This window comes from Labrus bergylta, chromosome 12 (assembly GCF_963930695.1).
Source record: "Labrus bergylta chromosome 12, fLabBer1.1, whole genome shotgun sequence".
Classification (NCBI taxonomy): Eukaryota; Metazoa; Chordata; class Actinopteri; order Labriformes; family Labridae; genus Labrus; species Labrus bergylta.
In genome coordinates this window covers 8,139,566-8,160,890 of record NC_089206.1, presented here as the reverse complement: position 1 = coordinate 8,160,890, position 21,325 = coordinate 8,139,566, and the positions used below count along the sequence as shown (strand labels likewise).

The window sequence follows — 21,325 nt, the reverse complement described above, 5'->3', positions numbered from 1 at the left end:
CACAACAATAGTTTTCCCTTGGAAGCCAGTGGAGTGGAACCGATTGTTTGTACCTTATTAAGGCGCTGGATGTTGCCTTTGCTCCAGAGAGCCTACATTAATCTTGCTTGCTCACAGCAGTGCTGAGAAGCTAGCGTTCCCTTACCCCTCTCCAAGTCGATCCCCATGCCAGCTGGTGCCATAAAAGGCCCGGTTCTATCTATCCTTGGTTAACCCGGGCTCAATCTTGCTTGACCTAAGGTGTTGGGAAAATAGTGTTGGCACCATGGCTTATATAGCAACAGTTCCAAAAAAAATAATACCAGGCTAGGGCTAGCCCATGACTTGTTCACTTCCATTACTTTCAGATGTGCCCAAGTTTGGGTTCAGCTCTCTTTCACACAGGAGTTAAGATAGAGTACAGGTGGAGATGTGAAGGTGGGAGATTTTTACTTCTCTTTTGTGTGTGTGCACATGTACACATAGCCACACACCTCAGGGAGTGTTGCTGTGAGTCTGTGTCACACAGTGTGACAAAGACAAAGCTCAGGCATTCTCCCAACAGGGGCTCTGCACTCTGTTTGTACTCCTGCAGATATTTGTCACTCCAAGAAAATGGCCTCTTCCTTCGCCCCGCCAGCTCAGTGTCATCTCGGGTCCTGCAGAGGCCTGATAACCTGTTGGGACTACATGCATCCATCGTTTTAGACTGTTACATATTTTATTTCAGTTTCTGACAGCCCTGGCTTTTCAGAAGGTTAAGTCAGCTTACTTTTCACTGATAAAGTTAAAATTAACAAATAAAAAGACAATGCATTGTCGGGATTCACAACTTTGTGCAATGCAAGTTTAAATGATGCACATTTGCACTTAAAATTCACATTGGCAAATGCAGCGCATCCAGGTGGAAACTGTCCAGAATGTGTGTGTTACAGCAATACAGGAGTATATTAAAATGCAGTTTTCTCCCTGGTCAATTTGAAAGCCCTGTATTTAATGTTAAAGCAGCAAGAAAGGGAAATTGTTTTAACTTTTGAGGGAAGTTTCCTCTTAACAACAGTTCTCTCAAAAGCTGCACACACTGCTATGTTGATGGCCTTTTGACCTATCTTCAACTCTTACCAGGTTGCACCACCATTGCACATTTTTTTGATATGCTTCCTCCATCAATAAATAAAGATGGCACCATGACTGACTCAAACTATCCCTCCAAGGGGAAGCCTGGGACATTGTTGTATTGTATGGAAGGAACTGGCTAAGCTGGCTCTTCTCTGAATCCTGGCTGGCACTTGTATTGCAATAGCTAACTTTTCCCCCAAGACCTGATCTTAAGCATATATACAAAATCTAAATAGATGTCAAGTAAAGTTTCTCCCTAAAACTTTCTTCCTTCCATTTTCTGCAACATAATCAAGGCCCAGTTGAGTTCACATACTGTAGCAGCACTGCCCCCCTACAGTGAACTGTACTGTATGCCACTGTCCTATTTTCCAGCATCAATGCTGGTCAATGTTCCAGAAATGAAGCCGTTTTTATTTAGCGCTACTCTCTGAACAGGCACAGCTACTGAATCACAGCTACTTCTCCTGTCCAGTATTCTTCTGTGGTCGTGTACCTGTCACAGTGGACGAGGAGAAACATACTGTTACGGGATATAAAAATACCCAGACCTCTGTGACCAACAGTCCCAGCTTTTTAAGAATAACATTTTCAAAAGAAGACATTTCCTGGCAAGCGAGGGCTGAAGAGATTTGCTGTTGAGGTGAGAAAACGTAACAAAAAAGCACAAAAGTGTCTTGAATCCAGGGCAGCACCAAAGATTCAATTTCTACGCTACACTCTGTGCTGTGTGTTGTGTGTGGCCCTGTTGACTTGCAAGGATGTTTCCAAGTGTGCTAGGGGCGTCAAATCACACACGTGATGCATTGCTGCACCATTGTTGCGGTTCCGTTTGAATATCCGCAGAAAGGAAATACTGTAGGAGCAACGCATGCTGTAAACTGTGGCGGATTTTCTGTATTGTATAGTCATTCAATGTTTATACAGACGTAGTTCATTTTTAGATTCTTCAAGTCTTGATATTTGCATGCAGTGCGCTGTATGCAACACTTTAAGATAAAGGTTTTTTTATTTAGATATAGAATTTCAAGGGGGCGCTGGTGGCGCAGTGGTTAGTGTGCGCGTCCCATGTATGGAGGCTTTGGTCTTCCAAGCGAGCGGCCCAGGTTCGAATCCAACCTGTGGCTCCTTTCCCGCATGTCAATCCCCACACTCTCTCTCTCTCCCTGATTTCCAACTCTATCCACCATCCTATCTCTCCAATAAAGGTACAAAAGCCCAAAAATAAATCTTAAAAAAAAAAATATATATATATATATATATATATATATAGAAATTCAAGAGTTATTAACATAAAGTTTGATTGCTTTTACTGACGCTCTTTGATTTTGCTCTGTGGGCTTCTAGTGTATATGCTAAAATCAGTCTTCTTGACCAGAGCTAATAGCAACAACTACAGACCCAGTGCCAGACATAAAGGGAAGCTTTGTGACGAATGAGAGCGCAGGGAGAAACTGACTTAGGTTTTCAAGGCCACAAGAGAGCTCGTAGAAATTGGACATTAACCGCCATTTGAAACACTACACATGAAACTCATGCTCAGTGTACAGTGTTGTGTGTTTTTTTTTTTTTTTACCTTCACATTCACACTTTGCAGCCTTGGAAGACCTGAGTCATGTCCTTCCTCAACCTCAACCCCTCAAGACTGACGGAGAGAGGTGATCCATCACAGCTGTAACCAGCCTTTGATGGGATCCACGGCCCATCATGCACTGTGATGTTTACTGTAAGCACATAAAAATGACTTAAGCTTTGCCTTCTGTTGAGTGAAAGTACAAGACCTCAGGAGAGGATGGAGAGCTATCTGTTTCTGCGTACTGCTCTATTTAGAAAGAGAAAGATCCATTTAAATACATAATTTATATCATGGCTTCAAACACTGAGTTGACATAACTTGTGCATAACCTCCCTTGTTTTACAGCGGATTCTTTACATCACTCACACTGTGTTGTAGCTGCTCTGATTCCCTAGCTATCCAGTGCTTAATAGGGGTTCTGTAGTTATTACATGGGCCAGGTTTAGTGCACAGAGAGGACAAGTGTTATGGCTGGTTTCAGGCTAGTGATGTTCAGTGGCTCCAGGGAGGGTGAGGCAGGGAGTCCAAGAGTGAGGGGGCCCTTTGGGGCCTGCGAGAGGCAGCCTAGCGTGGCAGGAGTAGATGTCAGCGTGTGCTGCTGCTGTCCTGTCTGCTCCGCAGTGCTGGCTCAGCAGCCCGTGTAAACCGAGGCTCTACGCTTTTTCTCCTTCCCTTTCTCTATCTCTACCTTTCCCCCGTTGTGTTTCATTTTCTCTCTTTCAATAAATTAATTCTGCCACTAGATATTTCATTGTCTTGCCCTGCTCTCACCTCTTTTTCTCCATTCTGCCCTTTCCCCCCCTCCCCCTCCCCCCCCCCCCCCTCGTCTACCTTCCAAGTCCACAGTCCAGACGGACAGAACCTTGAGTTGGGCGGTAATGCTCCCTGTTCCCTAAAATTGGAGCGCAGGGCATGTTGCGGCATTAGCGCTTAACAGGCCGTGAAATAGCAGCCTGCCTTCCTGACGTCTCCCCCATCACTCCAGGTGAGCTGGCCAGACGGCTGGATAAATGAGCAGGCAGCACCCCCAGCAACCAGCATGCTTTTGGGGCACCCTGAGAAGAGATGTCCATCAGTGATTATCTCACTATACAGCAGCTCCTGGTGATGTTCAAACTTCCTGGGGGGGGATCCTTGCAACTCTGAGGAAGTCCAGTTGCCTGCTATCAATGAGAATCCTCTGTGTTTTGGTTGCGATGTCATCTTCATTCAGCTGTAGGTCTCATAGTGTGCACATATCTCGAGCATCCCCTTACTGTGAAATAGCAGAGCCCCTAAACACGTTTGCGTTTACAAACTCCATCTGATCACCGCTCTGCTTCTTGTCAAGCTTCTACCCCAAAGTTATCACCACTTCTTATCTGATTAGCTGTTAATGTCTGCTCAACCCCCCCATCTCCTCCGCTTCTCCACCCCTTCTTTCCCTTCTCCCCATTATTCCTAAGCTTTAATAAACTCCCTCAAACGCGGATCGATTTTCTCTTAAGTGAAGGTGGCAGTGCCTCTGACTTATTTCATTACCACAGGCTAATTATACCGATTGAAATGAGCTTCTCTTCTTAAGGTGTGCTGTGCTGCTCTGCGGCCCCACGCTCCCTCCCACTTTAATGCCAATACAGTTCTCAACGTATTCTCCAACTCCCATTCAAGCCTCAGCTCCACCCCGCCATCCCTTCACCCAGCCCTCTCACCCTCCACCTCCTAAATAATCAGCTGGGGCGTCCTTAGCTCCCGTAACTTGTCATTTCATGTTGGATCCACCCTAATGTGTGATTTCAACTGTGCAACTGTGCAATGAAGGAAGGTAATGGAGCATGCTGGTGGCTCAATCGCCTCTGTTCATTGATAATAATGAAGACAAATGTCAAAACATTAGTTGCTAATGTTGTAATGGAGTGGATGCTAGCGGATGCACGCTGGATGCTACACTGCATTGGCTTTCAATATCACATGACCTTCAACATTTAACTCCTCGTTTACTACTAGTCTAATCCTTCCTTTTACAGCAAATTAAACATTTTTGCCCAGCCAAGCTGAAATCTAATGGCTTTCTTTGGGCACTGTTCCCTTTTTTTTTTGACACGTTTTTGCAAGTGAAGACATGGTTTGAAAAACTAACATGCCACAACAGGAGTAGACGGGTTGCTTCCGTAAGTTATAATCAAACTAGCTGCGTATCTGTGAAATAGAGTTGCTCTGGGTGCCTGTATGTGTATTCAGTAGCAGGAGTAGCACTGATTTATTGATGCAGCGGCTGATATCACCAGATTGTGCGGCCAGATGTGAGAGGGCACTAAACAAACCCCTGTTTCTGTAAGGAGGTGACACCGTGCATGCTTACCCTGCTGCCCCTGCTCCAAGCCAACTGTGAAATTAAGATCAGATTACTGATACAGACAATGCCCAAAAGCAACAAAAGTTTGTATTTCCCATTTTCATTCAAACTTATATTCTGTCTCTTAGACAACAGTCAGCTGCCTGCTCTGTAAAGACAGAAAATCGATTTCTCTTTCCATTGTCTTCTCTCTTCTCCTGGAGCCTGCTTTGTTATTCAATATTTTTTTCCTTGCCTTGGAGCTTGCACGGCTAGATCTTCCTTTCTGAATTACCTGAGCGTGTGGAGGAGTTAAAACCAATCTGTGTGTGATATTTTAAAGAACAGTTGCCATGGTTATGACTCCTAACCTTCTGCTTGCACATACAGTAGTTTTTGTCAGTGAATGGCTGCATGCTTTGGTTACTACAAGTCTTCTATTTTATTCATGCTAACACATAATAGACTTAAATTTGGAGAGGAGAAAAAAAAACTACCAGAAAAAGCTACAGGATAGAATAAGGGACCAATCACAGAGTCCTTCATTAAAAATTACACAATTCTGCTTAAGATGTTGCCATGCACAGGAGGAAGGTGATTGGGCCACATATTCACTGAAGCTAATTTGTGATATCATTTTTGATCTTGTATGGTAGATTAAAGCAGTGATCCTAAGCCTAGAATAACAGCTTAACTGGAGTTGTTGTGTTGTTATTAGCAACTGAACCAAAGCCACCCCACATGAATGCCTTACCTACATCACTTACAGTGTCCAGTTTCACCATGGTTTTCCTTTAAGACAGCAGTAATTAGTTATCCTCTCTTTACTTCTTACAATTGGTGATTCACTCAGCAGCAGTTAAGCTCCTCCGTCGGCCTTTTAATGCTGACCCTGCTATCACCATACCAATCCAGCAGCTGGATTTGAGGGACTCATTTTGAAAAGGTTGATGTAGGGAGTGGATGTATATTAAAAAGCTGCACATAATTGACAGATTTCCATAATTTAATTTACCACATGTTGCCCCATGTTGAAGTGTTGTCAAGCTGAAGTGCCTCCACAGGGGGGTTTTCCTTTTTATTGCTGAGGAGAACCTGAAGATATCCCCAAGAACATGACCTGAGAAGTATTTTAATTTCTTGTTAAACTTTGAGTTTGACTTCTATTTAAAGACTGCTTTTAAGGAGGATCCCCACTGCAGCTTTCCCACCTAGCTCCGGGGTTCCAGTGAAAATGTGAGAACTTTTCAGCGGCTACACAATCCTTCTTCATGCTCCTGTGGTAAAAAAAACAATTCAAGGGAATACGGAGCACAGTAAAAATAAGGGATTAAAGACGACTTGAAGCAATATAACTGTTTACATTCTTTGGGGACATTCAGCATTAGATCTAAAATATGAAGAGGTACACTTCACAGTCTTTTAAATGTCACTCATTATTCTAATTATCAGTGTTGGTGCACCCTATCAAGTGATTTTACCAGTGTTTGATTTGTGTAACCTCCATGGGAGTAGTAGAGCAGAAGCCACACCAGATATTCAAAGTAGGGGCAAGAGGTTTGTAGAAAGGGTGAAGAAAACAGAGCACTGCAGGCTGCGAGAAGGCTTTGTATGACTGTATAGTGTGCTCTTAGTGGGAATTCTTCTTTTGTTTAGTCTTGTGAACAAAACTCGAGATCCCTGGGCAACACAGGGCCAGAGTTTTATGTTAATAAGCAACTTTTACCAAGGCTTCTGCATTCTACAGTTTCTCAGATCCATGCATGAATACTCTTCAGAGATTAATTCTGCTCAGAAAACCCTGGCACCAAGTGATACAGTGCGCTGTATTTTGTGCTGAAAGGCCTACTCTGGTCTAGACCTCTATTCAGTTGGTTCAGTTGAATTTAAAGGTAGGAGTTCAAAGGAGAACAAGTCGTTTCTGCATCGGTCTGACTCTCACCTCCCTTATGTCAGGGTGCAAGTTCTTTGCAAAAATCTCTGTTTAATGATCTAAAACCAGCTTTTGGCTGGTTTGCACATTTCGTGGGATTTTCTGTCTAGTCCAGGACCAAAGGGTCACGCGAGGTCTTAGTATTGAGCAGAATCAAAGAGCAGTTTTCTTTTCCTAAGAAACCTGCAAAATGCATGATATAGATAGGTAGAAATGCCTTGGATATGTCTTCAGGATTTTAATGAATCCACATGTTTCCCTCCCTCCCCTTCTGTCTTTATCTTGTTCACTTTCTTACCTCCATCTGCTTGTTGCCTTTGAAAAAGCAGCTTACTCCAGTGGTGTCTGTTAATATGAGACCACACCCGGAGCAAAAGGCAGACCCCTATTTCAAGAGGAGCAGTTTTGTTGAGATGATGTAAAGCCTCGTTGGAAGCATCTCTTCTTTTCCCTGCTGGCTCCGGAACACTTGGTTCCTTTAACATCCTTCAGATAGGGAGCACAGCACCGGTGTTTAGGATACTTTTACACACAGAGGGACGGAGGCTTTGAGGGGGAATCGTCCAGTGACATTGGTTTTCTTTCTCTTTTTTTAACTCAGAAAGGCAGTACAGCTGGCCCCACAATCCCACTGCAGCTTTTCTGCCTCATCTGCAAAAATATTTGTGTATTGACGTTTGCAGAAAGATGAATTTGTTATACTCAAGCGCCCTCCACATCGGCTACCTTTATCTTCCTTCTTTTTTTTTTTTTTTCTTGGCTATTTATTCCGCCGGCTACTGCACATGCGGCCATGTATTATTAACCAGCAACACAGAGGTTTAGATGTAATTTGCTGCTGTGTTACATTTAATAACTTCAAAATCAAAATGTAGCATTGCTCCGGCATTCACTCTTCAAAGGAGGCATAATGAGAGGAGCTACAAAGTTCAAAGAGAATGGTTAAGTGTTTGTATAGAATTATACAGGGCGAGCAACTGTGCTTTCCTCAGAGTGATATTGAAAGGTTTGATATTTTACATGAAAGGGTGCTAAAGAGGAGTTTAACACAGGAAACAGGTTTAACCCTTCTGCTTTGGGCAACAGAGCAATCCAGATCGAAGTCTCCTCATTAATTTTCCCTGCAAGTTTTGTTCGAGATAACTTTGTGTGTCCCGTCATTCCTCTCCTTCCTATAGATTCTTCCAGTATTTGTATTGCTTTCTGCATCCATCTTTTTTTTTTCCCCATTCCTACCTGATACATCAGTGTCTCTTGTTCTTTTCACAGTAATCTGAATAGATGTTTGTTGCCTGTGTCCTGTGCGCCTCATGCATCTTTGTTCCTCGCTTTTTCTGCAATTTCTGTTGATTTTCAACGCTGTTTCTTTTTTGTTTTGTTTATCCGCAGTTGTCGCTGTGTTTTTATATGTTTTTGTTTTTTTTATATAGTGCTGAAATGAAAGGCAGCTTCAGACATTTGCAGATTTCAACTGCACATTTCAGTGTTGAGAGAGAATGAGTCATTTGTTTAAGCCCAAGGGGGTGCTAAGCTTGTTCTGCATTGTGTGTCGACACCAGTCCCCCTGCTAATGTCACTGTCACTAAATAATGATGCATGCATGTAGACGGATGCACCGACACGCACACGTACCCGCAAACACACACAAAATTATGCACATTTGTGTAGTTTCAGAGACAGAATCTCAGGGGGGAGAAATTCAACCTATTATATGTATCTATGCAGCACATGTGAGTGAATCTTCCCACTCAGTGTACACATAGGCATATATAGTGAAATACAATTTCATCAATTGAGCCTGAAAATTGCATTAAAAGACACAAAAATCCCCTGTGTGATGGATGAAAATGGGGGAGATAAAAATGAATCAAAAAAGTCTGTGGAAAATAAAAGACTGATGAAAAGAAGAGGAGGGAGCAGGAGAGGCTTAGAAGGTGGATGGATGGTAAGGGAGGAGGAGGAGGGGAAGGTGGGGCGGGTGGGGAGCGAGGGAGAGGCGAGTGTTGAGCAGAGAGGAGAGAGAAAGCCAGAATGAACGATATATAGCCGCTGGCAAACAGAAAACAATTGTTACACTGCCTCCCATAACCCACTTCAACCTTAAACAGCAGATTTTTTTCACTCAATTAATTTCTACACATTGGAGCAGGGGCCTTGGCTGAAGCCGGGCTTTTATGTGCTCCTGCTGCTGCAAGGCCTACACACACACACACATCTCTCTCTCTCTCTCTCTCTCTCTCTTTCTCTCTTTCTCTCTCTCTTCACGCTCTGCATGGAATGGACTGACACACTTTGAGAGATGAAGCCTGAATGAACAGGGAAATATTATCTAATAGCAGAAACATACAAACAATTGATGGAAACTATCTTTTGATCCTCTTGTAGGAAAAAGGGAGAGGCAGTTTTTTCAAAGGCAGTCATTTAGATTTTGATGCAAATATTGAATTGTGATTAACATCTGCAAATTCACTCTCAGCTCATGTTTGCCTGCATATGGTTCTTTTAAAAATTTCATCAGGCATTACATGAATAGAAAGCAAGAACATCTGGACGGTCACATTTCATCATTTTCATTATTTATTGTAGATGTTAAGTTCACCTGAAATACATATTTTGATTTTTTTTTTTTAGATGAATATCCAGACATTTCTTTCATTCAAATATATATATTTTTCATTTTAATCACACTAAATAAGTAATAATCTTTTTGCCAGTATTGAGTTCAAAGTAAAAAAATATACATGTTATCCATCTCTAATTTTATCTTGAGGTTCATGATAACCTACTTTGGGCGGTGTATTGTCAGATTATTTTCTTTGCCTTCTATACAGTATATATACAGTATTATACAGTATATGTACAGTACACTGGTATATTTGCTTGTGTGTTCAGTGCAAAATATAATGCTTATTTGTCTCTTTGTCCTTTTAAATTCTGCCAGAAACATCTTGTTTTCTAGAGGCGGATTTTGAAAAAGGAATAGCTTTCCTTTTCTGTGCTGTAATCTTCTGGACAGCCTCCCTAAATTCCGAAAGTTAACTCTTTTTGATTTTTGTTTTTAAATCAATATTTACAAGAAGGCCTTGGGTGAAAACACATACTTTTTATACAAAAGTTGAGCGCAAATAATATTAAAACAAATGTGATATCATGATATTAGTAGTCACCTACAGGTGCACAAAGTGCCACTAAAGTCTTGTGTGGACAGCAGGTTGCACGGCCGGCAGGCAGAGAGAGGGGGAGCAGGCAGAGACAGATGGACAGATAGATAGGCGAGGGCATGACTGAGCTGTGTCTCTGTGCCGTGAGTGAGGGCCGCTCCGAACAACATGAATCATGGCTCCAGTTGAGAGAGGTGGAGATCAGATCAATAACAGCCCAGAGGAGGGAGAGAAGTGAGAGAGCGAGAGCGAGAGAGAGAGAGAGAGAGGATGAAGGGAGGACACAGGAGGTGTTCATCACTGGACCACCCTGACTCCCAGCATGCTCTCTTCTTTCTTCTTTCTCTGACTGTACAGTTAATGTCTTGGGTGAGGAGCGGGGGCAATTTTCTTGATGAAAACGGAAATATAAGTACCGATAATGTGCTAATGTGGAAGTATGACTTATTGATCATTCAAATGGAGTGATGTGCAATTCACGCATGGTGAACCTTTGCAAAGAAACCTAAGGAAAGTCTTGGGCTCATGCAGCGACGGACAGATAGTGTTATGTTTGTTTATATAGTTTGAAGTTATTGTAGCTTTTTGTAAAGCTATTTTTTCACTTCAACTCATGTCTGCTTGTTTTGTTTAGGCATGCCTTGTTTGTTTATCTAGTCTTTGTCTCAAATACTTAATTGTAAATAATACTGTAAGGGTGTGGACGTTGAAATTGGCACTTACAGGTGCAATATGCAAATTTCAGATGTCTAAATGTCGAACTTGAGCACCAGTCTCTTCATTCAACCAAAGCAAAGTTGCCCCTTCAGCACCCCCCCCCCCCCCTCCCCCCCAGCACACACACTTCTTCCTTCTTAATGTGCCGACTCAGTGCAGCTGTTTCTACTACTGATCTCCATATCTTCAGATATGCAGCCTCAAGTTGATTCTTCTTCTTATGTCTTTGAAGCATTTTATACCCAAAAAAAAGTCTTACAGTCGGTTTGGAAAGTCTGTCGGTTCTCCTTGAATTGCACTCTTGCGACGAAACTCCACCATTATGCCTCTACACATCTGAGTGTCCCTGAGTGGGAGGGTCTGTCTCTCTTCACCCACTTCTGAGTGAAACATAAACAAACTGAAGGAAGTGCCATCCCGTCCTTTATGAAGACAAAGCTGAGAACAACAAGCCCAGAGGGAGTTTGACTCATTCTTTTTTAGGATGCCATTACTCACTGATAAACCTAGTTAGGTTAAATTTGATGTCTGCTATATTAATGTTCAAATGTCTCATATTATACCTTTAAGGCTCTTTCCCCCTCCGTAAAAAACTCCTATCTTTTCCATTGACTGTATCTGCAACCTTATTATTTTGTTTAAAAACTTACCTCATCTTTGAAAGTAAACTCAAATTTCTGTTATTGACTGGAGATATTTGCAGAAAGTTCTCTAAAGTATCAATCAATCAATCTTTATTTTTCTAGTGCCAATTCATAGATGTTATCTCAAAACACTTTACAAAGATAGCAGGAGATGATCATTCTCTTTGTTATGTCATTTACAAAGAAACAAATGGAATCCATCATGAGCACAACACTTCACAACATTTTAGCAAAGTAGCAGTGGAAAAGAAAAAAACTGCCTTTTAACAGGCAGACACCTCGAGCAGAACCAGACCCATGTTGAAGAGCCATCTGCTGCAATGGTGTTGAGTTTGCAGTATGAGAGATTGAAAGAGATGATCAAACAGAGACACAACGACAACTAAAACGACAACAAACAAAAGAGATTTATGGCTACAATGCCAGTAATAATTGTAAAAGTATGTGTGGTATTAGCAGTAACGGTGAAGTATGAGCATCGCACTGTGCACTCCATTCATAGTTTTCTTGTGGCAAAGAAATGTAAGGATACCCTTGTGTTCATTCATTGACAGACACAAAGTGAATTCTAAAATAAAGCACTTAAGAGTCAATTTAAAGAACCAATTTTTCACTTAGAACCACAACGATTGTTTGATTTTGCACATTTAGTTGCTTGTATGTGTAAAAAGAGTGTTCTGCAGTGCAGAGGGCGAAGACTCAGCAGTGGTCATTTCTCATTAAGTGACCAGTGTGCCGAGGGGAAAAGGCCTTTTTTTGTGTCTTTTTTCAGAGTGTGTGTGTGTGTGTGTGTGTGTGTGTGTGTGCCAGGAGCAGATACAGAGTTAGAGGCCAGTGTTGGAGTGGCTGTCTAGATGTTTAAGCATGCCAAGCACACAAGTGTAAGATGGCCAAGCTCTCCTCTCCTCTCCACCGTTGTACTGTAGAACAGGCAAGCAATTTTTCTCATCCCTCCTTTTTTTATATATATATATATAATTTGGTCGATAAAGGTGAAGGACGTTTCATCGCTTTTTCTCCCTCCCGACTCCCTCCTCCTTATGCGCTCCGCTCTGTCTCAGAGTGAAATCCCGAGATAAAGCTCGCTGGCGCTCCATGTTTAATGGAGCTTAATCCCACAGATTTGAGATACGGAGCTGTGAGGTAATTCCCTCATGCCCATCTTCACTAACACAGAGTGGTCATATGACCACCTAGTTCTGCACATTTTACAAGACGCAGACAGACAGGTTACAACCGAAAGAACATAACTCTGCCAAGGACGAATGTGTTTGCGTTTTAAAACAGTAAATCAGGGAAGGAAGGCTGGGCTTTTTGTCAGGATCACAGATTTTTCACCATTTCATCTGCTGTTAAACCAGTTATTTTTTGCCATATTTTCCCTTCATCTGTGCTTCAGTAAAATGTGGTCATGTCCACTTTTACTGGTCAGTTAACCTCCCTCTTGATGGGGGTGGGGTGGGGGGGATTTATAAATTAATCTGCAACACAGAAAGCCAAAGTGACGAGTTTGGAGAGTCATAACTGCAAGCTTAGTGTCCGGAGACAGGACTCAGCCGCAGCAGCACGTCAGCACGCTTGGAGAGAGTTAAGAGGGGTTGGCTGGCTTGAGACTATTTGGAGAAGCACTGGGAAGTATTATATCCACCAACAATCCTCCTTAAGTGATGAGCTGACACTAAGCAATTTACTATTCACCCTGCCAGTGGAAATATTTTCAATCCAAGTGCATAAAGCTCCCATGGCAGGCAATACACCGAGCCCTCTTCTCCCATCTGACACTTTTTGTTTCAGAATAGCCACTGTGTGGTTCAATTTATCCAAAGACATGCTTGTCAGGGCCTGCCTGACATGAGCGTGGTTGTCAATGTGTAAAACAGTCCACATGGATGATTGCAGAGCGGCTGTGGTTGTTAGTGGTTGTGAATGGGGTTTGAGAGATAGAAAATGAACATATTTCCAAATGTGCCATTTTGAAAGTCTAAACAGAAATTCAAAGGAAATAAGGAAAATAAATAAACAGCTTTTTTAATCAGTATCATTCTGGGATTCTGAAGATTATAATGTCTCCTTTTTTTGTTTGTTGTTTCTCCCTTCTGTCCCCACCAACCATCTACAATGTTCCTTATCTTCTCCTGTCTCCCCTTTTCTTTCTTTGTTGCCTCTCAGGTGTAAGACACCTAATTGTCCCAGGAGTTGCAGAGTGAAAAACGCAGAAACCTATATATTTTCCAAAACTAGAAGCTTGCACACATGCATCGAGATGTCAGCATTCAGGGAGAGAAGCTGAGTGTTTGAGGCCCTGCTAGTGGTTGTGTATGTGTTTGTGAGTGCATGTTTTTGGCAGATGAGGGGGCACATCGTCCTTTATAGCTGCACCCTCTCTGGCACTGTCACCGTCAAAGACTCAATCGCTTGCCATTCTGGGGCCCCCAACGACTGCCAACGTAGCCGATCCACCTCTGCCAAGGTCCTCTTCATCCTTCTGCTATACTGCTCTTCTCTCTCCTCCTTTGCATAATTACCCAGGTAATTGTGGAGTAATTGACTGCATCACCTGCTCCTATGAAGCTCTGGCATTGTTTAATAAACAGCTGGAATACACGCCACATGTTGTTGGAGAGCAAGAGGAGGAACATATTGGGGCAAAAAGATGCAGGAGGGAGGGCTGGAGATTGGGGAGGTAGGAGGAGGACTGAAAAAGAGGTGGGTGTTGGATGTGAGAGTGTACACATGCTAATTTCGCAAACATAGATATAACACTCTCTAGGCGAGTCCTCAACTTGTTATGCAAGGTGAACATATTATTGCCTGTGGAAAGATTAGTGAGGGAGAGGGTAATGAGAGTGGGAGATGGATAGATTTAGAGACACAAGGAGGAGAAGAGGCAACAGAATAGTGAGGGAGAGAAAGTTTGAGGCACGAGAGAACGAGACGGATAGATGGAAGAAAGGAGAGAGGGTGAAGCGAGCCTCTCAGGGCTAATGACATTAAGGAGGCCTGATGAATCGACACCCGCTGAGTGTTATTGACGTCCCCTGAGCCTGCCCAGGCAGAGCCAGCCTCCCTGCCCGGGTATTGGCTAGCCCTGCTCCTCAATTAGACTGCCTGATTAGATTCCCTCGGTTGTGCCCTCTCGTGGGGCGAGCAGGGTGGCATGATGGATGTGATGGGCAGGATTATCAGAGGGGGGAGTGTCACCCGTGCCCCGTCCTGGGCAACCAGACGATGGGTTTGACCAAGTCTTCACAGGGGTGTGTAGGCAGAGGGCAGGGGGCGCGGCGCGAGGCGCTTATTGAGGCTGTCAATCATGGCTGCTTACAAGATAGAGGCTATGTCTCCGCACAGAGATGCACAGGAGTAATTACTGTTCCATCTCACTTGGCATCTAGATATATGAGGCTGTTCACAACCAGTGACCTCACGTGGGAGCCTTTCACCATCTTTGAAATACTTTGAAAATACTCAATTTACATATCCTGTCCTTCATTCTCTGATCCTGCAAAGAGGGACTCTGCTTGGATACCATGAATTCCTTGGTATCCAAGCATCTTCCATCTTCCTTTTATAAACGAAAAGTTCAAAGTGAGAAATATAAATGTTAAACCTTAGAGTTTTCATCTGTGTTCCTACATTTGTCCCGTGTGTCGAAGAGTTTGGTGGGACATGTCCTTAACCCTATTCTCTCCGTGTTCTGGTTGTGACAGTTTCTCACGACCATTCATCAACATCTTGGCTCTCTTGGTGCAAAAATGGGGCAAGTCAGGTAAGTGTCCCAATTCAGCAGTTTTGAAAGGCAGTAACTAATGATATCTCAAGAACGGGAGCTGCTGCTGTTTCCCCGAGAACTTTCCTTCTTCCTCTTCCAATGTGTGTTTGTGTGGCTGGATGGCTAGCTAATGGCCTGTCTCTGATGAATTAGGGGGTCTGACACCCTGCAAACACACTCTCCCAAGGTCAGAGCGGCCCACAGATTACCATATCCGGGGGGCTTTAACAGTCTAACAGAGCCTCAACTCAGTTGGATGACGATTGAGTCAAGCACACAAGAAGATAAGCGAGGTTGGTGAATGAGGAGGGGTTTGTCTCAGAAGGAAGAAATTGCTTTTAAAGTGGAGAAAACCTGCAGTGATCTCTGCTGCTGATGTCCCCAACAGCAGCTGCGATGCCAAGTGTCCATTTGTGCATCCCTCTCAGTTAGGGCGCTCTCGCTGTTGTTCACTTGACAATGTTATCCTTTTCCGTTATCGAAAGCTGGTATTCAACCCTCAAGTCTGTGTTAAAGAGTCCTCTTGCACCCTGCTTAGTAAATGTGCTGCGCCCAAGCACTTCCATATTTCTTCACAATAGCACTGAGTTGTTTTCAAATACACCACAGTATAATGTTCCATTAAGTAGTGCAGCACATTGTTTAATGCATTACATTGATTTACAGCTGACTGCGGCCAATGTGTCAGGATGGACGCTGTCATGTTGCCGCTGTCACAAAGTAGCAGGCAACCCAATCAGAGAGGAAGAGTTGCACGATGCAAGTGTGTTCATTTAAATTAATGCAAGCAAAGACGTGTGCAAGAAAAGACTCATGTATCTGAACTGAAAGGAAAGAAACAAGCTTGCAAATACACGCGCACATGCATGCAGGCTCACGGAAGCAAATTGTAACACATAAGGGCAAACACACATCCACCCACACACTTGCCAAATGTGTCTGCAGGGAGCTGGCTAAAATGTCAAGCTATGTGCATGGCTGCCTCCTGTCGACGCCTCTCTCCTTATTTCACAGCAGCACCTGGTGGTGACAAAGTGCACAGAGGAGACACTCCCCAGGAGAGGGGAGGAAAGGAGAGAGGAGAGGAGAAGACTCCACCCTTTCCTTAGACAAAAGACTCTCCCTGTCCCATCCTGTCTTCCTCTCCTGTCAATCCAACTCAGCACTGCTTAATTTCACTTTGAATTGACGATGTTCGAGCCCCTGCCAAAGTTTGAGGGATTTTAGACGTAGCACCAAAGCCAAGGAGCATAATGAATGAAAAGCCCCTTCCCAAATTGATTTCAAACTAAATCAAACCTTGGTATTCAATTATCTGCCAGCGCTGCCACTGAGGAACTTAAAAGTTGTAAAAGGCAGAGAAAGAAAAGAACGAGAAGGAGGGGAGAAAGTGCAGCGAGGGAAAGAGGAGGGCCGGAGCAGAATGCAAATGACTCCATCCCTGCGTGGTGTCAGAACAGGTGGCCCAGTGGTAGCACTGGGGCTGATGAATGAGCTGTTGAAGTGGAGCCCATTGCTACCTCTAGCTAGTGGCAGCTCCAATTCTGCCTAGTTAAGCATTCGGCCTGCTCTGCCAGGAAGGCTTAATTGAAGAAATCATCACAGGGGCCGGGACAGATCTGGTGTTACTGGGACAGAGTTGTCTGTCTGCCCGACCAGACTGTAACATCATAATAGTGTGATACTATCCCACCACTAATCACAGGAAATGTGTTTCATTACAGGATACCAGAGCAGCAGCAGATTCCTTTTAATTATGAGTTCGAATAGCATCCGTCTTTTTGCTCCAGAAGCTGCAACTTTATGATCTGTTATTGTAGATTATTGGCTCCCACTGTTCTTTAACATATCTATTAAAAAAAAAACAAATATACTGCTGCTTTGACTCATGCGATACATCATGTTGAACAGCACATCTTTTCATGATTTCCCTAACATGCGTTCACCTCTCAGATAATTACTGTTTTTGTTGTATTTAAAACGTTTCTACGCCTGCTCAAGAAAGACAAAACTTCCTGTTATTTTGTGACATGTGTTCCTTTTTTCCCTGTTCTTTCTGTAATATGTAATTCATTGTAACACAGCCATTATAGGGACATTACTCACACCAGACAAGCAGACCATGACGCAGGGAGCAGAAGCAACACACCCTGATTGGTTTTTCTAAGCAGAGACCAGTGACTTTTTTATTGTATCAGAGACTCAGGGTAATTATTGGTAAATTACAAAAACCTGTCCTGTCAGCGATATCAAGCAGAAACCAATCAAGTCATTGACACTGCAATTGCGTTCCAAAAAACAAGTAGCCTTTGGCCCCCTGCCGCACCTGCGCACAGTGCATCCAATGTTTGGCCTAACTAATGAACGACTGAATGCAATTATAACGTACTATCTCTGAAATTAGGCCTGCCATGGTGTTAATTACATAATTACTGAAGATGTCAGCGCTATGCGGGAGGGTGGAGTGTCAGTGTGGAGAGTGGAGTGCGCAAGGGAGGGGAGTTGCTTTGCTATCAGGGATGAACTATAGACGCTTCTTTGATTCATGATGCCGGCTTTGTGGAAAATATCGCCTTTGCCAAGTTAATTTTGAAAAGGCCAGCATATTTGGGCAGAGACAATCAGCCTGACCTTTCTGAGAACAACCCCAGTTTTCACTCTTTCACCTTTTTTTGTTGCTCTTTCTCTCTTCCCCCCCTCCCCCCCCCCCTATTTTATTTTCTTTCTTCCCATCTCTCTTTCCTTCTCTCTTTGATTTCTCTCCTCTCTACACTTGTTCGGGCTGACATGCACGTCCTTGACAGTGGCATCCACTAATAGAGACGGCCATTGTTTATCAACGCATCCCACTGATGATGCGGCCTTCCCGTTTCTGTTGGAATATTTGAACAAATTTATTAGAGGCCGCCTCTATTACACGCAGTCCTTTGCTTGAAAACAAGAAAGTTTCTAGAGAGACAGACAATTGTATTCTCCGGCTTGTGTACTTCACTAATCAAGGCGACGCAGATGACTTTGCCGTTGTTCTGTGTGCAGTTATATCATGAAGATGATGGGAATATCAATTCATTCCACACTTGCAGCCTCATGGCTAATTTGCAACGGCTGTATATCAAATGTGTCACAAGAATCGGGAGCCGTATTTCCCTGACAGAGAATATGGAATACAATTTGACTCTTGAATTTCTATTCATATCTTTCCCGGTGCTGTTTGGTAAGGAAACTGGCATGTTTTGGAAAAGAGTGAAATGGGGGAGAAGGAGTAGAAGAAAGTGTTAAGGTATTTATGTGGAGTGTGTTTGAGAGTTGTTGTCGCTCCGATCTGCAGGCAGACAGGGTACGACGAGGCCACGGTGTCCCAAACGAGATGCAGATGAGGAGCCATGCTGAATAATCAAGTCCTATCACCGCTCTTCCGCAGACAGGGAGGGGTCTCCATCACAGCTGTTTCAGCCTAGACACAACCCCAACACAGCCATTCTGATCCCCTCCCTCCCCCCTCCCCTCTCTACCCGTCCACCTGTCCCATGTCAGTACTGCCAGTGGAGCGCACTCTGACGAGACTTTTTCTAGGAACTCAAAATAGTTTACCTCCTCCCTGTTCGCTGTTATACCTCCACCCGCTGCCTGCTGCCTCCTTGGTCTGCTGTTTTCACAGGAAATTAGCCAGACGTCCCCTGAGGTGGATTGCGTGCATAGCAAGATATCTGCCTGTCAAGGTGTTCTACGTCTCCTGCATTCATTTGCGGCTCAGTGTATCTCAAAATCCCCCTCTGCCCCCCCCTTCTTCTACCTCTCCATGTGACCCCTGCGACTGCAAAGTGAGTTTGGAGCCCCAGTCTGAACCACATTATTTTTCTTGTTTTTTATCAAATCTAATCATAGACTTCTGCAAGTATTTTATATAAATTGATCATCAAAGCTCCTGTGAGGAGTTTTTATCTGGTTATGAAACAGACTGACATTAATATTTATTTCTCTTTAAGAGCTACCAAAGCAAATGAGACCATCAGAAAGGAGATTGATTATTTCTATATGGATTTTTTTTTTTTTTTACGTCTGTGAACGCTGCCGTGGGTAATTGTCAGACCAGGACAAGAAACAAGCCTGTGTTTACACTTTCACTTGCAAAAATTCACAGTGAGTGATACCTTTGATGTTTAAAACAAAGCAGGATGAGATTTCTTTTGTCCGAAAACACAACTCACACATGTAAAGGAGATGATCGGCAAAGAGATAAAACATTACCTCTTTGTCCACAGGGGGCGCCAAAATCGACACAAACCAAACATTTATCACGGGAGCTTTAAGATACCAACCCAATCAGGCTTTTTTTTCCCGTTCATTGTTAATACATTACTTTTACTGTGTGGAGTTCTAAAAGCTTAGAGTACTGCCTGAATTCCCCACCTGTATTTTGAGTGTTATTCTCTAACCCTTGCCATACAGGGCCTGACATCACTCTTAACAGGAATAATTGCTCAGCCTAAAGCCGGTCTGGACCACTACCCAGCCTCACCATGGGTATCAGAACTTAACAACTCTTTGGCCTGCGGCACTGTATTTATCACTCCTTCTTTTATGACCGCATAAAATAGTCCCTTGATGAATTTGATAGGCTTACGAAAACATTTCCATCCAGACAGGCTGTAGAGGGTTTCAGAGGGACAGACCTGTACGGGTTCTCTCTCCATCACCACATTCTGCCTGAGGCTATAGTGTGTAAACTATTCAAGGCACTTAATGCCATTCTTGTTCTGCACATTTTAGAGCGCTCACGTTGTAAGAACGAGAATATGAACGACAGAAACCAAGAGGTGACTGATCAGAATTGTGGCACTTTCACACGGGAGATTTTGACGAATTAAACAATGCAATTAAAAGTTGTAAGTGATTGAATTTTTATTGATGACATTCTTCTACCAACGGCCACTCAAATTCTTGTGTTTGCACGGTTGTGCCCACTTTGAGTGGTTAAAGGTGACCTCTCCTATCATCACTTCAGGCTTTTAAGGACAGTTGTGCTCAAGTACAGTAGCTGTGAGTCATTGAAATGGGTCAGATAGCGGCCCACATTTGCCCCTCTACATGAGAACAGAAGGTGGACGTCAGTCACAGCGGGGGAGCCCGGGGAGAAGCAGCACCTCTCGGGATCTGTCCCCAGCAAAGAATCGCTGAAACAGGGAATTCAGTGGCCCAAGACTTCTGCAACACAAAGGACTGTCCTCTTGCTCTGGCACTCGGGGGACGCAGTCAGCAAAGTGCCTCTTATACAGCCAAGACCAGAGCGCTGGATTCATTGTGTGTCTATTGTGCCCTGCCCTGCTTTAGCTTTTCCGCTTTTTTCCCTTCAACTCATGCAGCCACTTGAGAGGTGCCAATGAAGGATGGCACCCATTTGTGGATGTCTGACACAGCATCTTCCAATGGCCCATTAAAGGCTCATGATTGGCTCTAAAGGAAAAACTCTGTTGTCTCATTTTGGTGCAGTGGACAACTTGGACTCTTAAGGCAAAAATGACTAAGCCTTGCCTGTGACATTCAAGGCTTTTAAGATGTAATGATCTCTGCTTTATAGTCACATCTGCCTATTTGTTGTCACACTTGATAACGGCAAAGTGTTTGCTTAACAGGATGGATTTTTAGGCAGCTGTATGATGCTGTTGCGGTTTAGTGAGGGATAACTAAGCCCCCTTTAACAGCAATACACCTCCCCAGTTAAAGGTGCAGTGCCACCATAACTAATCCACTGAATGAGTGTGTTGACCACTCAGCCTTCCTCTTCAATGCCTTACTCTGCATTCTCAGACAAAGGGAGAAAGAGACAACCATGCGCACACATGCTTGTGCTCATGTACGACACATGATCCAGTGACAGGCACACAATTCTAGAATTCTAGTGTGAAGTCTGACTGCTAGAGAAGAGGGGGGGGGGGGGCGTGTGGAGAAAAGGGGGGAAGGGGAGTCTCCCGTGAGCTTGCACCTCTTTATACTGTTGGTTGGCCCATGAAATATTAACAGTGGCTGTCTCCCCTATGAATAAGCCGATAGAGTAGTAAAGGGTGAGGTCTGCCTCACACAGTGTTTAATGCATGCCCCTTAGGGCCTCAGCT

At 43.6% G+C, this 21,325-nt stretch overlaps 1 protein-coding gene across 7 annotated transcripts in view; it reads left to right on the top strand.

Annotated features, from left to right (window-relative positions):
• camta1a (calmodulin binding transcription activator 1a) overlaps positions 1 to 21,325 on the top strand; it is a 298,102-nt gene that overhangs the window by 167,535 nt on the left and 109,242 nt on the right. The window lies entirely within an intron of this gene.